General features: G+C 41.8%; 11 non-coding genes across 11 annotated transcripts; all 11 read left to right on the top strand.

The window, feature by feature from the left end:
• The first annotated feature begins 1,378 nt into the window (after window positions 1-1,378).
• Window positions 1,379-1,451, top strand: trnar-acg (transfer RNA arginine (anticodon ACG)). The gene has a single exon. It is a non-coding gene; the product is annotated as a tRNA-Arg (tRNA).
• Window positions 1,452-4,648: 3,197 nt separating this feature from the next.
• Window positions 4,649-4,721, top strand: trnar-acg (transfer RNA arginine (anticodon ACG)). The gene has a single exon. It is a non-coding gene; the product is annotated as a tRNA-Arg (tRNA).
• Window positions 4,722-5,193: 472 nt separating this feature from the next.
• trnar-acg (transfer RNA arginine (anticodon ACG)) lies at window positions 5,194-5,266 on the top strand. Its single transcript has one exon. It is a non-coding gene; the product is annotated as a tRNA-Arg (tRNA).
• A 1,017-nt stretch (window positions 5,267-6,283) lies between these two features.
• trnar-acg (transfer RNA arginine (anticodon ACG)) lies at window positions 6,284-6,356 on the top strand. The gene has a single exon. It is a non-coding gene; the product is annotated as a tRNA-Arg (tRNA).
• Window positions 6,357-7,373: 1,017 nt separating this feature from the next.
• Window positions 7,374-7,446, top strand: trnar-acg (transfer RNA arginine (anticodon ACG)). The gene has a single exon. It is a non-coding gene; the product is annotated as a tRNA-Arg (tRNA).
• A 472-nt stretch (window positions 7,447-7,918) lies between these two features.
• trnar-acg (transfer RNA arginine (anticodon ACG)) lies at window positions 7,919-7,991 on the top strand. Its single transcript has one exon. It is a non-coding gene; the product is annotated as a tRNA-Arg (tRNA).
• A 1,017-nt stretch (window positions 7,992-9,008) lies between these two features.
• trnar-acg (transfer RNA arginine (anticodon ACG)) lies at window positions 9,009-9,081 on the top strand. The gene has a single exon. It is a non-coding gene; the product is annotated as a tRNA-Arg (tRNA).
• A 2,107-nt stretch (window positions 9,082-11,188) lies between these two features.
• On the top strand, window positions 11,189-11,261 carry trnar-acg (transfer RNA arginine (anticodon ACG)). The gene has a single exon. It is a non-coding gene; the product is annotated as a tRNA-Arg (tRNA).
• Window positions 11,262-12,823: 1,562 nt separating this feature from the next.
• trnar-acg (transfer RNA arginine (anticodon ACG)) lies at window positions 12,824-12,896 on the top strand. The gene has a single exon. It is a non-coding gene; the product is annotated as a tRNA-Arg (tRNA).
• Window positions 12,897-14,999: 2,103 nt separating this feature from the next.
• On the top strand, window positions 15,000-15,072 carry trnar-acg (transfer RNA arginine (anticodon ACG)). The gene has a single exon. It is a non-coding gene; the product is annotated as a tRNA-Arg (tRNA).
• Window positions 15,073-17,717: 2,645 nt separating this feature from the next.
• On the top strand, window positions 17,718-17,790 carry trnar-acg (transfer RNA arginine (anticodon ACG)). Its single transcript has one exon. It is a non-coding gene; the product is annotated as a tRNA-Arg (tRNA).
• Window positions 17,791-19,533: the final 1,743 nt, after the last annotated feature.

A 19,533-nucleotide genomic window follows, 5' to 3' on the forward strand; every position in this document is an offset into this window, starting at 1 on the left:
AGCTGCCCATTAACCACCGCGCACTGAAAAGAAATGTCCTCTCTCCAGTTTACAAAGATTAATAGTTCCACTTTCTAGACAAAATTCAGAGAATTCACATAAAATTGTCACTTAACAATTTGAGCAGACAGTGTATTTTATTGTCCTAGATTTGTTTTGCATAGGCAATCACAGGTTGTATTTGCACCAAGAATGGGAAGGAAATTAGCAGACAAGAGCCACATTGCACAGAACAATTTTGTGGCCAAACAGGGTCTGTTGTCTGGCCACAAATGAAGCAGATGGCATGGGCCAGTGGCGCAATGTATAACGCGTCTGACTACGGATCAGAAGATTCTAGGTTCGACTCCTGGCCGCCTCGTCTCTTTTTCGTCAATAAATAAGATTATAGCCTACGAATCCAACAATTGTGACCAAAGAATTGCGAAAAACTAGCTTCCACAGCAGTTGACTCAGCTTAGATATATGACGACTTGCTGAATCCAGTAATTTGTCCTGATCCTCACTTTCAGGGAAAATCGGTATTTACCTTGCAGAGGGTTTTCAGCTGCCCATTAACCACCGCGCACTGAAAAGAAATGTCCTCTCTCCAGTTTACAAAGATTAATAGTTCCACTTTCTATACAAAATTCAGAGAATTCACATAAAATTGTCACTTAACAATTTGAGCAGACAGTGTATTTTATTGTCCTAGATTTGTTTTGCATAGGCAATCACAGGTTGTATTTGCACCAAGAATGGGAAGGAAATTAGCAGACAAGAGCCACATTGCACAGAACAATTTTGTGGCCAAACAGGGTCTGTTGTCTGGCCACAAATGACGCAGATGGCAAGGGCCAGTGGCGCAATGGATAACGCGTCTGACTACGGATCTGAAGATTCTCGGTTAGACTCCTGGCTGGCTTGTCTCATTTTCGTCAATAAATAAGATCATAGCCTACGAATCCAACAATTGTGACCAAAGAATTGCAAAAAACTAGCTTCCACAGCAGTTGACTCAGCTTAGATATATCACGACTTGCTGAATCCAGCAATTTGTCCTGATCCTCACTTTCAGGGAAAATCGGTATTTACCTTGCAGAGGGGTTTCAGCTGCCCATTAACCACCACGCACTGAAAAGAAATGTCCTCTCTCCAGTTTACAAAGATTAATAGTTCCACTTTCTAGACAAAATTCAGAGAATTCACATAAAATTGTCACTTAACAATTTGAGCAGACAGTGTATTTTATTGTCCTAGATTTGTTTTGCATAGGCAATCACAGGTTGTATTTGCACCAAGAATGGGAAGGAAATTAGCAGACAAGAGCCACATTGCTCAGAACAATTTTGTGGCCAAACAGGGTCTGTTGTCTGGCCACAAATGAAGCAGATTGCATGGGCCAGTGGCGCAATGGATAACGCGTCTGACTACGGATCAGAAGATTCTAGGTTCGACTCCTGGCTGGCTCGTCTCATTTTCGTCAATAAATAAGATCATAGCCTACGAATCCAACAATTGCGACCAAAGAATTGCGAAAAACTAGCTTCCACAGCAGTTGACTCAGCTTAGATATATCACGACTTGCTGAATCCAGTCATTTGTCCTGATCCTCACTTTCAGGGAAAATCGGTATTTACCTTGCAGAGGGTTTTCAGCTGCCCATTAACCACCGCGCACTGAAAAGAAATGTCCTCTCTCCAGTTTACAAAGATTAATAGTTCCACTTTCTAGACAAAATTCAGAGAATTCACATAAAATTGGCACTTAACAATTTGAGCAGACAGTGTATTTTATTGTCCTAGATTTGTTTTGCATAGGCAATCACAGGTTGTATTTGCACCAAGAATGGGAAGGAAATTAGCAGACAAGAGCCACATTGCACAGAACAATTTTGTGGCCAAACAGGGTCTGTTGTCTGGCCACAAATGAAGCAGATGGCATGGGCCAGTGGCGCAATGCATAACGCGTCTGACTACGAATCAGAAGATTCTAAGTTCGACTCCTGGCCGGCTCGTCTCATTTTCGTCAATAAATAAGATCATAGCCTACGAATCCAACAATTGTGACCAAAGAATTGCGAAAAACTAGCTTCCACAGCAGTTGACTCAGCTTAGATATATGACGACTTGCTGAATCCAGTAATTTGTCCTGATCCTCACTTTCAGGGAAAATTGGTATTTACCTTGCAGAGGGTTTTCAGCTGCCCATTAACCACCGCGCACTGAAAAGAAATGTCCTCTCTCCAGTTTACAAAGATTAATAGTTCCACTTTCTATACAAAATTCAGAGAATTCACATAAAATTGTCACTTAACAATTTGAGCAGACAGTGTATTTTATTGTCCTAGATTTGTTTTGCATAGGCAATCACAGGTTGTATTTGCACCAAGAATGGGAAGGAAATTAGCAGACAAGAGCCACATTGCACAGAACAATTTTGTGGCCAAACAGGGTCTGTTGTCTGGCCACAAATGAAGCAGATGGCATGGGCCAGTGGCGCAATGTATAACGCGTCTGACTACGGATCAGAAGATTCTAGGTTCGACTCCTGGCTGGCTCGTCTCATTTTCGTCAATAAATAAGATCATAGCCTACGAATCCAACAATTGTGACCAAAGAATTGCAAAAACATAGCTTCCACAGCAGTTGACTCAGCTTAGATATATGACGACTTGCTGAATCCAGTAATTTGTCCTGATCCTCACTTTCAGGGAAAATCGGTATTTACCTTGCAGAGGGTTTTCAGCTGCCCATTAACCACCGCGCACTGAAAAGAAATGTCCTCTCTCCAGTTTACAAAGATTAATAGTTCCACTTTCTAGACAAAATTCAGAGAATTCACATAAAATTGGCACTTAACAATTTGAGCAGACAGTGTATTTTATTGTCCTAGATTTGTTTTGCATAGGCAATCACAGGTTGTATTTGCACCAAGAATGGGAAGGAAATTAGCAGACAAGAGCCACATTGCACAGAACAATTTTGTGGCCAAACAGGGTCTGTTGTCTGGCCACAAATGAAGCAGATGGCATGGGCCAGTGGCGCAATGCATAACGCGTCTGACTACGAATCAGAAGATTCTAAGTTCGACTCCTGGCCGGCTCGTCTCATTTTCGTCAATAAATAAGATCATAGCCTACGAATCCAACAATTGTGACCAAAGAATTGCGAAAAACTAGCTTCCACAGCAGTTGACTCAGCTTAGATATATGACGACTTGCTGAATCCAGTAATTTGTCCTGATCCTCACTTTCAGGGAAAATCGGTATTTACCTTGCAGAGGGTTTTCAGCTGCCCATTAACCACCGCGCACTGAAAAGAAATGTCCTCTCTCCAGTTTACAAAGATTAATAGTTCCACTTTCTATACAAAATTCAGAGAATTCACATAAAATTGTCACTTAACAATTTGAGCAGACAGTGTATTTTATTGTCCTAGATTTGTTTTGCATAGGCAATCACAGGTTGTATTTGCACCAAGAATGGGAAGGAAATTAGCAGACAAGAGCCACATTGCTCAGAACAATTTTGTGGCCAAACAGGGTCTGTTGTCTGGCCACAAATGAAGCAGATGGCATGGGCCAGTGGCGCAATGTATAACGCGTCTGACTACGGATCAGAAGATTCTAGGTTCGACTCCTGGCCGCCTCGTCTCTTTTTCGTCAATAAATAAGATTATAGCCTACGAATCCAACAATTGTGACCAAAGAATTGCGAAAAACTAGCTTCCACAGCAGTTGACTCAGCTTAGATATATGACGACTTGCTGAATCCAGTAATTTGTCCTGATCCTCACTTTCAGGGAAAATCGGTATTTACCTTGCAGAGGGTTTTCAGCTGCCCATTAACCACCGCGCACTGAAAAGAAATGTCCTCTCTCCAGTTTACAAAGATTAATAGTTCCACTTTCTATACAAAATTCAGAGAATTCACATAAAATTGTCACTTAACAATTTGAGCAGACAGTGTATTTTATTGTCCTAGATTTGTTTTGCATAGGCAATCACAGGTTGTATTTGCACCAAGAATGGGAAGGAAATTAGCAGACAAGAGCCACATTGCACAGAACAATTTTGTGGCCAAACAGGGTCTGTTGTCTGGCCACAAATGACGCAGATGGCAAGGGCCAGTGGCGCAATGGATAACGCGTCTGACTACGGATCTGAAGATTCTCGGTTAGACTCCTGGCTGGCTTGTCTCATTTTCGTCAATAAATAAGATCATAGCCTACGAATCCAACAATTCTGACCAAAGAATTGCAAAAAACTAGCTTCCACAGCAGTTGACTCAGCTTAGATATATCACGACTTGCTGAATCCAGCAATTTGTCCTGATCCTCACTTTCAGGGAAAATCGGTATTTACCTTGCAGAGGGGTTTCAGCTGCCCATTAACCACCACGCACTGAAAAGAAATGTCCTCTCTCCAGTTTACAAAGATTAATAGTTCCACTTTCTAGACAAAATTCAGAGAATTCACATAAAATTGTCACTTAACAATTTGAGCAGACAGTGTATTTTATTGTCCTAGATTTGTTTTGCATAGGCAATCACAGGTTGTATTTGCACCAAGAATGGGAAGGAAATTAGCAGACAAGAGCCACATTGCTCAGAACAATTTTGTGGCCAAACAGGGTCTGTTGTCTGGCCACAAATGAAGCAGGTGGCATGGGCCAGTGGCGCAATGGATAACGCGTCTGACTACGGATCAGAAGATTTTAGGTTCGACTCCTGGCTGGCTCGTCTCATTTTCGTCAATAAATAAGATCATAGCCTACGAATCCAACAATTCTGACCAAAGAATTGCAAAAAACTGGCTTCCACAGCAGTTGACTCAGCTTAGATATATCACGACTTGCTGAATCCAGCAATTTGTCCTGATCCTCACTTTCAGGGAAAATCGGTATTTACCTTGCAGAGGGGTTTCAGCTGCCCATTAACCACCACGCACTGAAAAGAAATGTCCTCTCTCCAGTTTACAAAGATTAATAGTTCCACTTTCTAGACAAAATTCAGAGAATTCACATAAAATTGTCACTTAACAATTTGAGCAGACAGTGTATTTTATTGTCCTAGATTTGTTTTGCATAGGCAATCACAGGTTGTATTTGCACCAAGAATGGGAAGGAATTTGGCAGACAAGAGCCACATTGCACAGAACAATTTTGTGGCCAAACAGGGTCTGTTGTCTGGCCACAAATGAAGCAGATTGCATGGGCCAGTGGCGCAATGGATAACGCGTCTGACTACGGATCAGAAGATTCTAGGTTCGACTCCTGGCTGGCTCGTCTCATTTTCGTCAATAAATAAGATCATAGCCTACGAATCCAACAATTGTGACCAAAGAATTGCAAAAACATAGCTTCCACAGCAGTTGACTCAGCTTAGATATATGACGACTTGCTGAATCCAGTAATTTGTCCTGATCCTCACTTTCAGGGAAAATCGGTATTTACCTTGCAGAGGGTTTTCAGCTGCCCATTAACCACCGCGCACTGAAAAGAAATGTCCTCTCTCCAGTTTACAAAGATTAATAGTTCCACTTTCTAGACAAAATTCAGAGAATTCACATAAAATTGTCACTTAACAATTTGAGCAGACAGTGTATTTTATTGTCCTAGATTTGTTTTGCATAGGCAATCACAGGTTGTATTTGCACCAAGAATGGGAAGGAAATTAGCAGACAAGAGCCACATTGCACAGAACAATTTTGTGGCCAAACAGGGTCTGTTGTCTGGCCACAAATGACGCAGATGGCAAGGGCCAGTGGCGCAATGGATAACGCGTCTGACTACGGATCTGAAGATTCTCGGTTAGACTCCTGGCTGGCTTGTCTCATTTTCGTCAATAAATAAGATCATAGCCTACGAATCCAACAATTCTGACCAAAGAATTGCAAAAAACTAGCTTCCACAGCAGTTGACTCAGCTTAGATATATCACGACTTGCTGAATCCAGCAATTTGTCCTGATCCTCACTTTCAGGGAAAATCGGTATTTACCTTGCAGAGGGGTTTCAGCTGCCCATTAACCACCACGCACTGAAAAGAAATGTCCTCTCTCCAGTTTACAAAGATTAATAGTTCCACTTTCTAGACAAAATTCAGAGAATTCACATAAAATTGTCACTTAACAATTTGAGCAGACAGTGTATTTTATTGTCCTAGATTTGTTTTGCATAGGCAATCACAGGTTGTATTTGCACCAAGAATGGGAAGGAATTTGGCAGACAAGAGCCACATTGCACAGAACAATTTTGTGGCCAAACAGGGTCTGTTGTCTGGCCACAAATGAAGCAGATGGCATGGGCCAGTGGCGCAATGGATAACGCGTCTGACTACGGATCAGAAGATTCTAGGTTCGACTCCTGGCTGGCTCGTCTCATTTTCGTCAATAAATAAGATCATAGCCTACGAATCCAACAATTGTGACCAAAGAATTGCGAAAAACTAGCTTCCACAGCAGTTGACTCAGCTTAGATATATGACGACTTGCTGAATCCAGTAATTTGTCCTGATCCTCACTTTCAGGGAAAATCGGTATTTACCTTGCAGAGGGTTTTCAGCTGCCCATTAACCACCGCGCACTGAAAAGAAATGTCCTCTCTCCAGTTTACAAAGATTAATAGTTCCACTTTCTATACAAAATTCAGAGAATTCACATAAAATTGTCACTTAACAATTTGAGCAGACAGTGTATTTTATTGTCCTAGATTTGTTTTGCATAGGCAATCACAGGTTGTATTTGCACCAAGAATGGGAAGGAAATTAGCAGACAAGAGCCACATTGCACAGAACAATTTTGTGGCCAAACAGGGTCTGTTGTCTGGCCACAAATGACGCAGATGGCAAGGGCCAGTGGCGCAATGGATAACGCGTCTGACTACGGATCTGAAGATTCTCGGTTAGACTCCTGGCTGGCTTGTCTCATTTTCGTCAATAAATAAGATCATAGCCTACGAATCCAACAATTCTGACCAAAGAATTGCAAAAAACTAGCTTCCACAGCAGTTGACTCAGCTTAGATATATCACGACTTGCTGAATCCAGCAATTTGTCCTGATCCTCACTTTCAGGGAAAATCGGTATTTACCTTGCAGAGGGGTTTCAGCTGCCCATTAACCACCACGCACTGAAAAGAAATGTCCTCTCTCCAGTTTACAAAGATTAATAGTTCCACTTTCTAGACAAAATTCAGAGAATTCACATAAAATTGTCACTTAACAATTTGAGCAGACAGTGTATTTTATTGTCCTAGATTTGTTTTGCATAGGCAATCACAGGTTGTATTTGCACCAAGAATGGGAAGGAAATTAGCAGACAAGAGCCACATTGCTCAGAACAATTTTGTGGCCAAACAGGGTCTGTTGTCTGGCCACAAATGAAGCAGGTGGCATGGGCCAGTGGCGCAATGGATAACGCGTCTGACTACGGATCAGAAGATTTTAGGTTCGACTCCTGGCTGGCTCGTCTCATTTTCGTCAATAAATAAGATCATAGCCTACGAATCCAACAATTCTGACCAAAGAATTGCAAAAAACTGGCTTCCACAGCAGTTGACTCAGCTTAGATATATCACGACTTGCTGAATCCAGCAATTTGTCCTGATCCTCACTTTCAGGGAAAATCGGTATTTACCTTGCAGAGGGGTTTCAGCTGCCCATTAACCACCACGCACTGAAAAGAAATGTCCTCTCTCCAGTTTACAAAGATTAATAGTTCCACTTTCTAGACAAAATTCAGAGAATTCACATAAAATTGTCACTTAACAATTTGAGCAGACAGTGTATTTTATTGTCCTAGATTTGTTTTGCATAGGCAATCACAGGTTGTATTTGCACCAAGAATGGGAAGGAATTTGGCAGACAAGAGCCACATTGCACAGAACAATTTTGTGGCCAAACAGGGTCTGTTGTCTGGCCACAAATGAAGCAGATTGCATGGGCCAGTGGCGCAATGGATAACGCGTCTGACTACGGATCAGAAGATTCTAGGTTCGACTCCTGGCTGGCTCGTCTCATTTTCGTCAATAAATAAGATCATAGCCTACGAATCCAACAATTGTGACCAAAGAATTGCAAAAACATAGCTTCCACAGCAGTTGACTCAGCTTAGATATATGACGACTTGCTGAATCCAGTAATTTGTCCTGATCCTCACTTTCAGGGAAAATCGGTATTTACCTTGCAGAGGGTTTTCAGCTGCCCATTAACCACCGCGCACTGAAAAGAAATGTCCTCTCTCCAGTTTACAAAGATTAATAGTTCCACTTTCTAGACAAAATTCAGAGAATTCACATAAAATTGTCACTTAACAATTTGAGCAGACAGTGTATTTTATTGTCCTAGATTTGTTTTGCATAGGCAATCACAGGTTGTATTTGCACCAAGAATGGGAAGGAAATTAGCAGACAAGAGCCACATTGCACAGAACAATTTTGTGGCCAAACAGGGTCTGTTGTCTGGCCACAAATGACGCAGATGGCAAGGGCCAGTGGCGCAATGGATAACGCGTCTGACTACGGATCTGAAGATTCTCGGTTAGACTCCTGGCTGGCTTGTCTCATTTTCGTCAATAAATAAGATCATAGCCTACGAATCCAACAATTCTGACCAAAGAATTGCAAAAAACTAGCTTCCACAGCAGTTGACTCAGCTTAGATATATCACGACTTGCTGAATCCAGCAATTTGTCCTGATCCTCACTTTCAGGGAAAATCGGTATTTACCTTGCAGAGGGGTTTCAGCTGCCCATTAACCACCACGCACTGAAAAGAAATGTCCTCTCTCCAGTTTACAAAGATTAATAGTTCCACTTTCTAGACAAAATTCAGAGAATTCACATAAAATTGTCACTTAACAATTTGAGCAGACAGTGTATTTTATTGTCCTAGATTTGTTTTGCATAGGCAATCACAGGTTGTATTTGCACCAAGAATGGGAAGGAATTTGGCAGACAAGAGCCACATTGCACAGAACAATTTTGTGGCCAAACAGGGTCTGTTGTCTGGCCACAAATGAAGCAGATGGCATGGGCCAGTGGCGCAATGGATAACGCGTCTGACTACGGATCAGAAGATTCTAGGTTCGACTCCTGGCTGGCTCGTCTCATTTTCGTCAATAAATAAGATCATAGCCTACGAATCCAACAATTGTGACCAAAGAATTGCAAAAACATAGCTTCCACAGCAGTTGACTCAGCTTAGATATATGACGACTTGCTGAATCCAGTAATTTGTCCTGATCCTCACTTTCAGGGAAAATCGGTATTTACCTTGCAGAGGGTTTTCAGCTGCCCATTAACCACCGCGCACTGAAAAGAAATGTCCTCTCTCCAGTTTACAAAGATTAATAGTTCCACTTTCTAGACAAAATTCAGAGAATTCACATAAAATTGTCACTTAACAATTTGAGCAGACAGTGTATTTTATTGTCCTAGATTTGTTTTGCATAGGCAATCACAGGTTGTATTTGCACCAAGAATGGGAAGGAAATTAGCAGACAAGAGCCACATTGCACAGAACAATTTTGTGGCCAAACAGGGTCTGTTGTCTGGCCACAAATGAAGCAGATGGCATGGGCCAGTGGCGCAATGTATAACGCGTCTGACTACGGATCAGAAGATTTTAGGTTCGACTCCTGGCTGGCTCGTCTCATTTTCGTCAATAAATAAGATCATAGCCTACGAATCCAACAATTCTGACCAAAGAATTGCAAAAAACTAGCTTCCACAGCAGTTGACTCAGCTTAGATATATCACGACTTGCTGAATCCAGCAATTTGTCCTGATCCTCACTTTCAGGGAAAATCGGTATTTACCTTGCAGAGGGTTTTCAGCTGCCCATTAACCACCGCGCACTGAAAAGAAATGTCCTCTCTCCAGTTTACAAAGATTAATAGTTCCACTTTCTAGACAAAATTCAGAGAATTCACATAAAATTGTCACTTAACAATTTGAGCAGACAGTGTATTTTATTGTCCTAGATTTGTTTTGCATAGGCAATCACAGGTTGTATTTGCACCAAGAATGGGAAGGAAATTAGCAGACAAGAGCCACATTGCACAGAACAATTTTGTGGCCAAACAGGGTCTGTTGTCTGGCCACAAATGAAGCAGATGGCATGGGCCAGTGGCGCAATGTATAACGCGTCTGACTACGGATCAGAAGATTTTAGGTTCGACTCCTGGCTGGCTCGTCTCATTTTCGTCAATAAATAAGATCATAGCCTACGAATCCAACAATTCTGACCAAAGAATTGCAAAAAACTAGCTTCCACAGCAGTTGACTCAGCTTAGATATATCACGACTTGCTGAATCCAGCAATTTGTCCTGATCCTCACTTTCAGGGAAAATCGGTATTTACCTTGCAGAGGGGTTTCAGCTGCCCATTAACCACCACGCACTGAAAAGAAATGTCCTCTCTCCAGTTTACAAAGATTAATAGTTCCACTTTCTAGACAAAATTCAGAGAATTCACATAAAATTGTCACTTAACAATTTGAGCAGACAGTGTATTTTATTGTCCTAGATTTGTTTTGCATAGGCAATCACAGGTTGTAGTTGCACCAAGAATGGGAAGGAAATTAGCAGACAAGAGCCACATTGCACAGAACAATTTTGTGGCCAAACAGGGTCTGTTGTCTGGCCACAAATGACGCAGATGGCAAGGGCCAGTGGCGCAATGGATAACGCGTCTGACTACGGATCTGAAGATTCTCGGTTAGACTCCTGGCTGGCTTGTCTCATTTTCGTCAATAAATAAGATCATAGCCTACGAATCCAACAATTGTGACCAAAGAATTGCAAAAAACTAGCTTCCACAGCAGTTGACTCAGCTTAGATATATCACGACTTGCTGAATCCAGCAATTTGTCCTGATCCTCACTTTCAGGGAAAATCGGTATTTACCTTGCAGAGGGGTTTCAGCTGCCCATTAACCACCACGCACTGAAAAGAAATGTCCTCTCTCCAGTTTACAAAGATTAATAGTTCCACTTTCTAGACAAAATTCAGAGAATTCACATAAAATTGTCACTTAACAATTTGAGCAGACAGTGTATTTTATTGTCCTAGATTTGTTTTGCATAGGCAATCACAGGTTGTATTTGCACCAAGAATGGGAAGGAAATTAGCAGACAAGAGCCACATTGCTCAGAACAATTTTGTGGCCAAACAGGGTCTGTTGTCTGGCCACAAATGAAGCAGGTGGCATGGGCCAGTGGCGCAATGGATAACGCGTCTGACTACGGATCAGAAGATTTTAGGTTCGACTCCTGGCTGGCTCGTCTCATTTTCGTCAATAAATAAGATCATAGCCTACGAATCCAACAATTCTGACCAAAGAATTGCAAAAAACTAGCTTCCACAGCAGTTGACTCAGCTTAGATATATCACGACTTGCTGAATCCAGCAATTTGTCCTTCTCCTCACTTTCAGGGAAAATCGGTATTTACCTTGCAGAGGGGTTTCAGCTGCCCATTAACCACCACGCACTGAAAAGAAATGTCCTCTCTCCAGTTTACAAAGATTAATAGTTCCACTTTCTAGACAAAATTCAGAGAATTCACATAAAATTGTCACTTAACAATTTGAGCAGACAGTGTATTTTATTGTCCTAGATTTGTTTTGCATAGGCAATCACAGGTTGTATTTGCACCAAGAATGGGAAGGAATTTGGCAGACAAGAGCCACATTGCTCAGAACAATTTTGTGGCCAAACAGGGTCTGTTGTCTGGCCACAAATGAAGCAGACGGCATGGGCCAGTGGCGCAATGGATAACGCGTCTGACTACGGATCTGAAGATTCTCGGTTAGACTCCTGGCTGGCTTGTCTCATTTTCGTCAATAAACAAGATCATAGCCTACGAATCCAACAATTGTGACCAAAGAATTGCAAAAAACTAGCTTCCACAGCAGTTGACTCAGCTTAGATATATCACGACTTGCTGAATCCAGCAATTTGTCCTGATCCTCACTTTCAGGGAAAATCGGTATTTACCTTGCAGAGGGGTTTCAGCTGCCCATTAACCACCACGCACTGAAAAGAAATGTCCTCTCTCCAGTTTACAAAGATTAATAGTTCCACTTTCTAGACAAAATTCAGAGAATTCACATAAAATTGTCACTTAACAATTTGAGCAGACAGTGTATTTTATTGTCCTAGATTTGTTTTGCATAGGCAATCACAGGTTGTATTTGCACCAAGAATGGGAAGGAAATTAGCAGACAAGAGCCACATTGCTCAGAACAATTTTGTGGCCAAACAGGGTCTGTTTTCTGGCCACAAATGAAGCAGACGGCATGGGCCAGAGGCGCAATGGATAACGCGTCTGACTACGGATCTGAAGATTCTCGGTTCGACTCCTGGCTGGCTCGTCTCATTTTCGTCAATAAATAAGATCATAGCCTACGAATCCAACAATTGTGACCAAAGAATTGCGAAAAACTAGCTTCCACAGCAGTTGACTCAGCTTAGATATATCACGACTTGCTGAATCCAGTAATTTGTCCTGATTCTCACTTTCAGGGAAAATCGGTATTTACCTTGCAGAGGGTTTTCAGCTGCCCATTAACCACCGCGCACTGAAAAGAAATGTCCTCTCTCCAGTTTACAAAGATTAATAGTTCCACTTTCTAGACAAAATTCAGAGAATTCACATAAAATTGTCACTTAACAATTTGAGCAGACGGTGTATTTTATTGTCCTAGATTTGTTTTGCATAGGAAATCACAGGTTGTATTTCCACCAAGAATGGGAAGGAAATTAGCAGACAAGAGCCACATTGCTCAGAACAATTTCATGGCCAAACAGGGTCTGTTGTCTGGCCACAAATGAAGCAGATGGCTTGGGCCAGTGGCGCAATGGATAGCGCGTCTGACTACGAAGCAGAAGATTCTAGGTTCGACTCCTGGCTGGCTCGTCTCATTTTCGTCAATAAATAAGATCATAGCCTACGAATCCAACAATTGTGACCAAAGAATTGCAAAAACATAGCTTCCACAGCAGTTGACTCAGCTTAGATATATGACGACTTGCTGAATCCAGTAATTTGTCCTGATTCTCACTTTCAGGGAAAATCGGTATTTACCTTGCAGAGGGTTTTCAGCTGCCAGTTAACCACCGCGCACTGAAAAGAAATGTCCTCTCTCCAGTTAACAAAGATTAATAGTTCCACTTTCTAGACAAAATTCAGAGAATTCACATAAAATTGTCACTTAACAATTTGAGCAGACGGTGTATTTTATTGTCCTAGATTTGTTTTGCATAGGAAATCACAGGTTGTATTTCCACCAAGAATGGGAAGGAAATTAGCAGACAAGAGCCACATTGCTCAGAACAATTTTGTGGCCAAACAGGGTCTGTTGTCTGGCCACAAATGAATCAGGCGGCATGGGCCAGTGGCGCAATGGATAACGCGTCTGACTACGGATCAGAAGATTCTAGGTCCGACTCCTGGCTGGCTCGTCTCATTTTCGTCAATAAATAAGATCATAGCCTACGAATCCAACAATTGTGACCAAAGAATTGCAAAAACATAGCTTCCACAGCAGTTGACTCAGCTTAGATATATCACGACTTGCTGAATCCAGCAATTTGTCCTGATCCTCACTTTCAGGGAAAATCGGTATTTACCTTGCAGAGGGTTTTCAGCTGCCCATTAACCACCACGCACTGAAAAGAAATGTCCTCTCTCCAGTTTACAAAGATTAATAGTTCCACTTTCTAGACAAAATTCAGAGAATTCACATAAAATAGTCACTTAACAATTTGAGCAGACAGTGTATTTTATTGTCCTAGATTTGTTTGCATAGGCAATCACAGGTTGTATTTCCATCAAGAATGGGAAGGAAATTAGCAGACAAGAGCCACATTGCTCAGAACAATTTTGTGGCCAAACAGGGTCTGTTGTCTGGCCTCAACTGAAGCAGATGGCATGGGCCAGTGGCGCAATGGATAACGCGTCTGCCTACGGATCAGAAGATTCTAGGTCCGACTCCTGGCTGGCTCGTCTCATTTTCGTCAATAAATAAGATCATAGCCTACGAATCCAACAATTGTGACCAAAGAATTGCAAAAACATAGCTTCCACAGCAGTTGACTCAGCTTAGATATATCACGACTTGCTGAATCCAGCAATTTGCCTTGATCCTCACTTTCAGGGAAAATCGGTATTTACCTTGCAGAGGGTTTTCAGCTGCCCATTAACCACCACGCACTGAAAAGAAATGTCCTCTCTCCAGTTTACAAAGATTAATAGTTCCACTTTCTAGACAAAATTCAGAGAATTCACATAAAATAGTCACTTAACAATTTGAGCAGACAGTGTATTTTATTGTCCTAGATTTGTTTGCATAGGCAATCACAGGTTGTATTTCCATCAAGAATGGGAAGGAAATTAGCAGACAAGAGCCACATTGCTCAGAACAATTTTGTGGCCAAACAGGGTCTGTTGTCTAGCCTCAACTGAAGCAGATGGCATGGGCCAGTGGCGCAATGGATAACGCGTCTGCCTACGGATCAGAAGATTCTAGGTCCGACTCCTGGCTGGCTCGTCTCATTTTCGTCAATAAATAAGATCATAGCCTACGAATCCAACAATTGTGACCAAAGAATTGCAAAAACATAGCTTCCACAGCAGTTGACTCAGCTTAGATATATCACGACTTGCTGAATCCAGCAATTTGTCCTGATCCTCACTTTCAGGGAAAATCGGTATTTACCTTGCAGAGGGTTTTCAGCTGCCCATTAACCACCACGCACTGAAAAGAAATGTCCTCTCTCCAGTTTACAAAGATTAATAGTTCCACTTTCTAGACAAAATTCAGAGAATTCACATAAAATTGTCACAACAATTTGAGCAGACAGTGTATTTTATTGTCCTAGATTTGTTTTGCATAGGCAATCACAGGTTGTATTTGCACCAAGAATGGGAAGGAAATTAGCAGACAAGAGCCACATTGCACAGAACAATTTTGTGGCCAAACAGGGTCTGTTGTCTGGCCACAAATGAAGCAGATGGCATGGGCCAGTGGCGCAATGGATAACGCGTCTGACTACGGATCAGAAGATTCTAGGTTCGACTCCTGGCTGGCTCGTCTCATTTTCGTCAATAAATAAGATCATAGCCTACGAATCCAACAATTGTGACCAAAGAATTGCAAAAACATAGCTTCCACAGCAGTTGACTCAGCTTAGATATATGACGACTTGCTGAATCCAGTAATTTGTCCTGATCCTCACTTTCAGGGAAAATCGGTATTTACCTTGCAGAGGATTTTCAGCTGCCCATTAACCACCGCGCACTGAAAAGAAATGTCCTCTCTCCAGTTTACAAAGATTAATAGTTCCACTTTCTAGACAAACTTCAGAGAATTCACATAAAATTGTCACTTAACAATTTGAGCAGACAGTGAATTTTATTGTCCTAGATTTGTTTTGCATAGGCAATCACAGGTTGTATTTGCACCAAGAATGGGAAGGAAATTAGCAAACAAGAGCCACATTGCTCAGAACAATTTTGTGGCCAAACAGGGTCTGTTGTCTGGCCACAAACGAAGTAGGTGGCATGGGCCAGTGGCGCAATGGATAACGCGTCTGACTACGGATCAGAAGATTCTAGGTCCGACTCCTGGCTGGCTCGTCTCATTTTCGTCAATAAATAAGATCATAGCCTACGAATCCAACAATTGTGACCAAAGAATTGCAAAAACATAGCTTCCACAGCAGTTGACTCAGCTTAGATATATCACGACTTGCTGAATCCAGCAATTTGTCCTGATCCTCACTTTCAGGGAAAATCGGTATTTACCTTGCAGAGGGTTTTCAGCTGCCCATTAACCACCACGCACTGAAAAGAAATGTCCTCTCTCCAGTTTACAAAGATTAATAGTTCCACTTTCTAGACAAAATTCAGAGAATTCACATAAAATAGTCACTTAACAATTTGAGCAGACAGTGTATTTTATTGTCCTAGATTTGTTTGCATAGGCAATCACAGGTTGTATTTCCATCAAGAATGGGAAGGAAATTAGCAGACAAGAGCCACATTGCTCAGAACAATTTTATGGCCAAACAGGGTCTGTTGTCTGGCCTCAACTGAAGCAGATGGCATGGGCCAGTGGCGCAATGGATAACGCGTCTGCCTACGGATCAGAAGATTCTAGGTTCGACTCCTGGCAGCCTTGTCTCATTTTCGTCAATAAATAAGATCATAGCCTACGAATCCACCAATTGTGACCAAAGAATTGCGAAAACATAGCTTCCACAGCAGTTAACTCAGCTTAGATATATCACGGCTTGCTGAATCCAGCAATTTGTCCTGATCCTCACTTTCAGGGAAAATCGGTATTTACCTTGCAGAGGGTTTTCAGCTGCCCATTAACCACCGCGCACTGAAAAGAAATGTCCTCTCTCCAGTTTACAAAGATTAATAGTTCCACTTTCTAGACAAAATTCAGAGAATTCACATAAAATTGTCACAACAATTTGAGCAGACAGTGTATTTTATTGTCCTAGATTTGTTTTGCATAGGCAATCACAGGTTGTATTTCCACCAAGAATGGGAAGGAAATTAGCAGACAAGAGCCACATTGCTCAGAACAATTTTATGGCCAAACAGGGTCTGTTGTCTGGCCACAAATGAAGCAGGTGGCATGGGCCAGTGGCGCAATGGATAACGCGTCTGACTACGGATCAGAAGATTCTAGGTCCGACTCCTGGCTGGCTCGTCTCATTTTCGTCAATAAATAAGATCATAGCCTACGAATCCAACAATTGTGACCAAAGAATTGCGAAAACATAGCTTCCACAGCAGTTAACTCAGCTTAGATATATCACGGCTTGCTGAATCCAGCAATTTGTCCTGATCCTCACTTTCAGGGAAAATCGGTATTTACCTTGCAGAGGGTTTTCAGCTGCCCATTAACCACCGCGCACTGAAAAGAAATGTCCTCTCTCCAGTTTACAAAGATTAATAGTTCCACTTTCTAGACAAAATTCAGAGAATTCACATAAAATTGTCACAACAATTTGAGCAGACAGTGTATTTTATTGTCCTAGATTTGTTTTGCATAGGCAATCACAGGTTGTATTTCCACCAAGAATGGGAAGGAAATTAGCAGACAAGAGCCACATTGCTCAGAACAATTTTATGGCCAAACAGGGTCTGTTGTCTGGCCACAAATGAAGCAGGTGGCATGGGCCAGTGGCGCAATGGATAACGCGTCTGACTACGGATCAGAAGATTCTAGGTCCGACTCCTGGCTGGCTCGTCTCATTTTCGTCAATAAATAAGATCATAGCCTACGAATCCAACAATTGTGACCAAAGAATTGCGAAAACATAGCTTCCACAGCAGTTAACTCAGCTTAGATATATCACGGCTTGCTGAATCCAGCAATTTGTCCTGATCCTCACTTTCAGGGAAAATCGGTATTTACCTTGCAGAGGGTTTTCAGCTGCCCATTAACCACCACGCACTGAAAAGAAATGTCCTCTCTCCAGTTTACAAAGATTAATAGTTCCACTTTCTAGACAAAATTCAGAGAATTCACATAAAATTGTCACAACAATTTGAGCAGACAGTGTATTTTATTGTCCTAGATTTGTTTTGCATAGGCAATCACAGGTTGTATTTGCACCAAGAATGGGAAGGAAATTAGCAGACAAGAGCCACATTGCACAGAACAATTTTGTGGCCAAACAGGGTCTGTTGTCTGGCCACAAATGAAGCAGATGGCATGGGCCAGTGGCGCAATGGATAACGCGTCTGACTACGGATCAGAAGATTCTAGGTTCGACTCCTGGCTGGCTCGTCTCATTTTCGTCAATAAATAAGATCATAGCCTACGAATCCAACAATTGTGACCAAAGAATTGCAAAAACATAGCTTCCACAGCAGTTGACTCAGCTTAGATATATGACGACTTGCTGAATCCAGTAATTTGTCCTGATCCTCACTTTCAGGGAAAATCGGTATTTACCTTGCAGAGGATTTTCAGCTGCCCATTAACCACCGCGCACTGAAAAGAAATGTCCTCTCTCCAGTTTACAAAGATTAATAGTTCCACTTTCTAGACAAACTTCAGAGAATTCACATAAAATTGTCACTTAACAATTTGAGCAGACAGTGAATTTTATTGTCCTAGATTTGTTTTGCATAGGCAATCACAGGTTGTATTTGCACCAAGAATGGGAAGGAAATTAGCAAACAAGAGCCACATTGCTCAGAACAATTTTGTGGCCAAACAGGGTCTGTTGTCTGGCCACAAACGAAGTAGGTGGCATGGGCCAGTGGCGCAATGGATAACGCGTCTGACTACGGATCAGAAGATTCTAGGTCCGACTCCTGGCTGGCTCGTCTCATTTTCGTCAATAAATAAGATCATAGCCTACGAATCCAACAATTGTGACCAAAGAATTGCAAAAACATAGCTTCCACAGCAGTTGACTCAGCTTAGATATATCACGACTTGCTGAATCCAGCAATTTGTCCTGATCCTCACTTTCAGGGAAAATCGGTATTTACCTTGCAGAGGGTTTTCAGCTGCCCATTAACCACCACGCACTGAAAAGAAATGTCCTCTCTCCAGTTTACAAAGATTAATAGTTCCACTTTCTAGACAAAATTCAGAGAATTCACATAAAATAGTCACTTAACAATTTGAGCAGACAGTGTATTTTATTGTCCTAGATTTGTTTGCATAGGCAATCACAGGTTGTATTTCCATCAAGAATGGGAAGGAAATTAGCAGACAAGAGCCACATTGCTCAGAACAATTTTATGGCCAAACAGGGTCTGTTGTCTGGCCTCAACTGAAGCAGATGGCATGGGCCAGTGGCGCAATGGATAACGCGTCTGCCTACGGATCAGAAGATTCTAGGTTCGACTCCTGGCAGCCTTGTCTCATTTTCGTCAATAAATAAGATCATAGCCTACGAATCCACCAATTGTGACCAAAGAATTGCGAAAACATAGCTTCCACAGCAGTTAACTCAGCTTAGATATATCACGGCTTGCTGAATCCAGCAATTTGTCCTGATCCTCACTTTCAGGGAAAATCGGTATTTACCTTGCAGAGGGTTTTCAGCTGCCCATTAACCACCGCGCACTGAAAAGAAATGTCCTCTCTCCAGTTTACAAAGATTAATAGTTCCACTTTCTAGACAAAATTCAGAGAATTCACATAAAATTGTCACAACAATTTGAGCAGACAGTGTATTTTATTGTCCTAGATTTGTTTTGCATAGGCAATCACAGGTTGTATTTCCACCAAGAATGGGAAGGAAATTAGCAGACAAGAGCCACATTGCTCAGAACAATTTTATGGCCAAACAGGGTCTGTTGTCTGGCCACAAATGAAGCAGGTGGCATGGGCCAGTGGCGCAATGGATAACGCGTCTGACTACGGATCAGAAGATTCTAGGTCCGACTCCTGGCTGGCTCGTCTCATTTTCGTCAATAAATAAGATCATAGCCTACGAATCCAACAATTGTGACCAAAGAATTGCGAAAACATAGCTTCCACAGCAGTTAACTCAGCTTAGATATATCACGG

Source organism: Conger conger, chromosome 16 (genome assembly GCF_963514075.1).
Source record: "Conger conger chromosome 16, fConCon1.1, whole genome shotgun sequence".
Taxonomy (NCBI): Eukaryota; Metazoa; Chordata; class Actinopteri; order Anguilliformes; family Congridae; genus Conger; species Conger conger.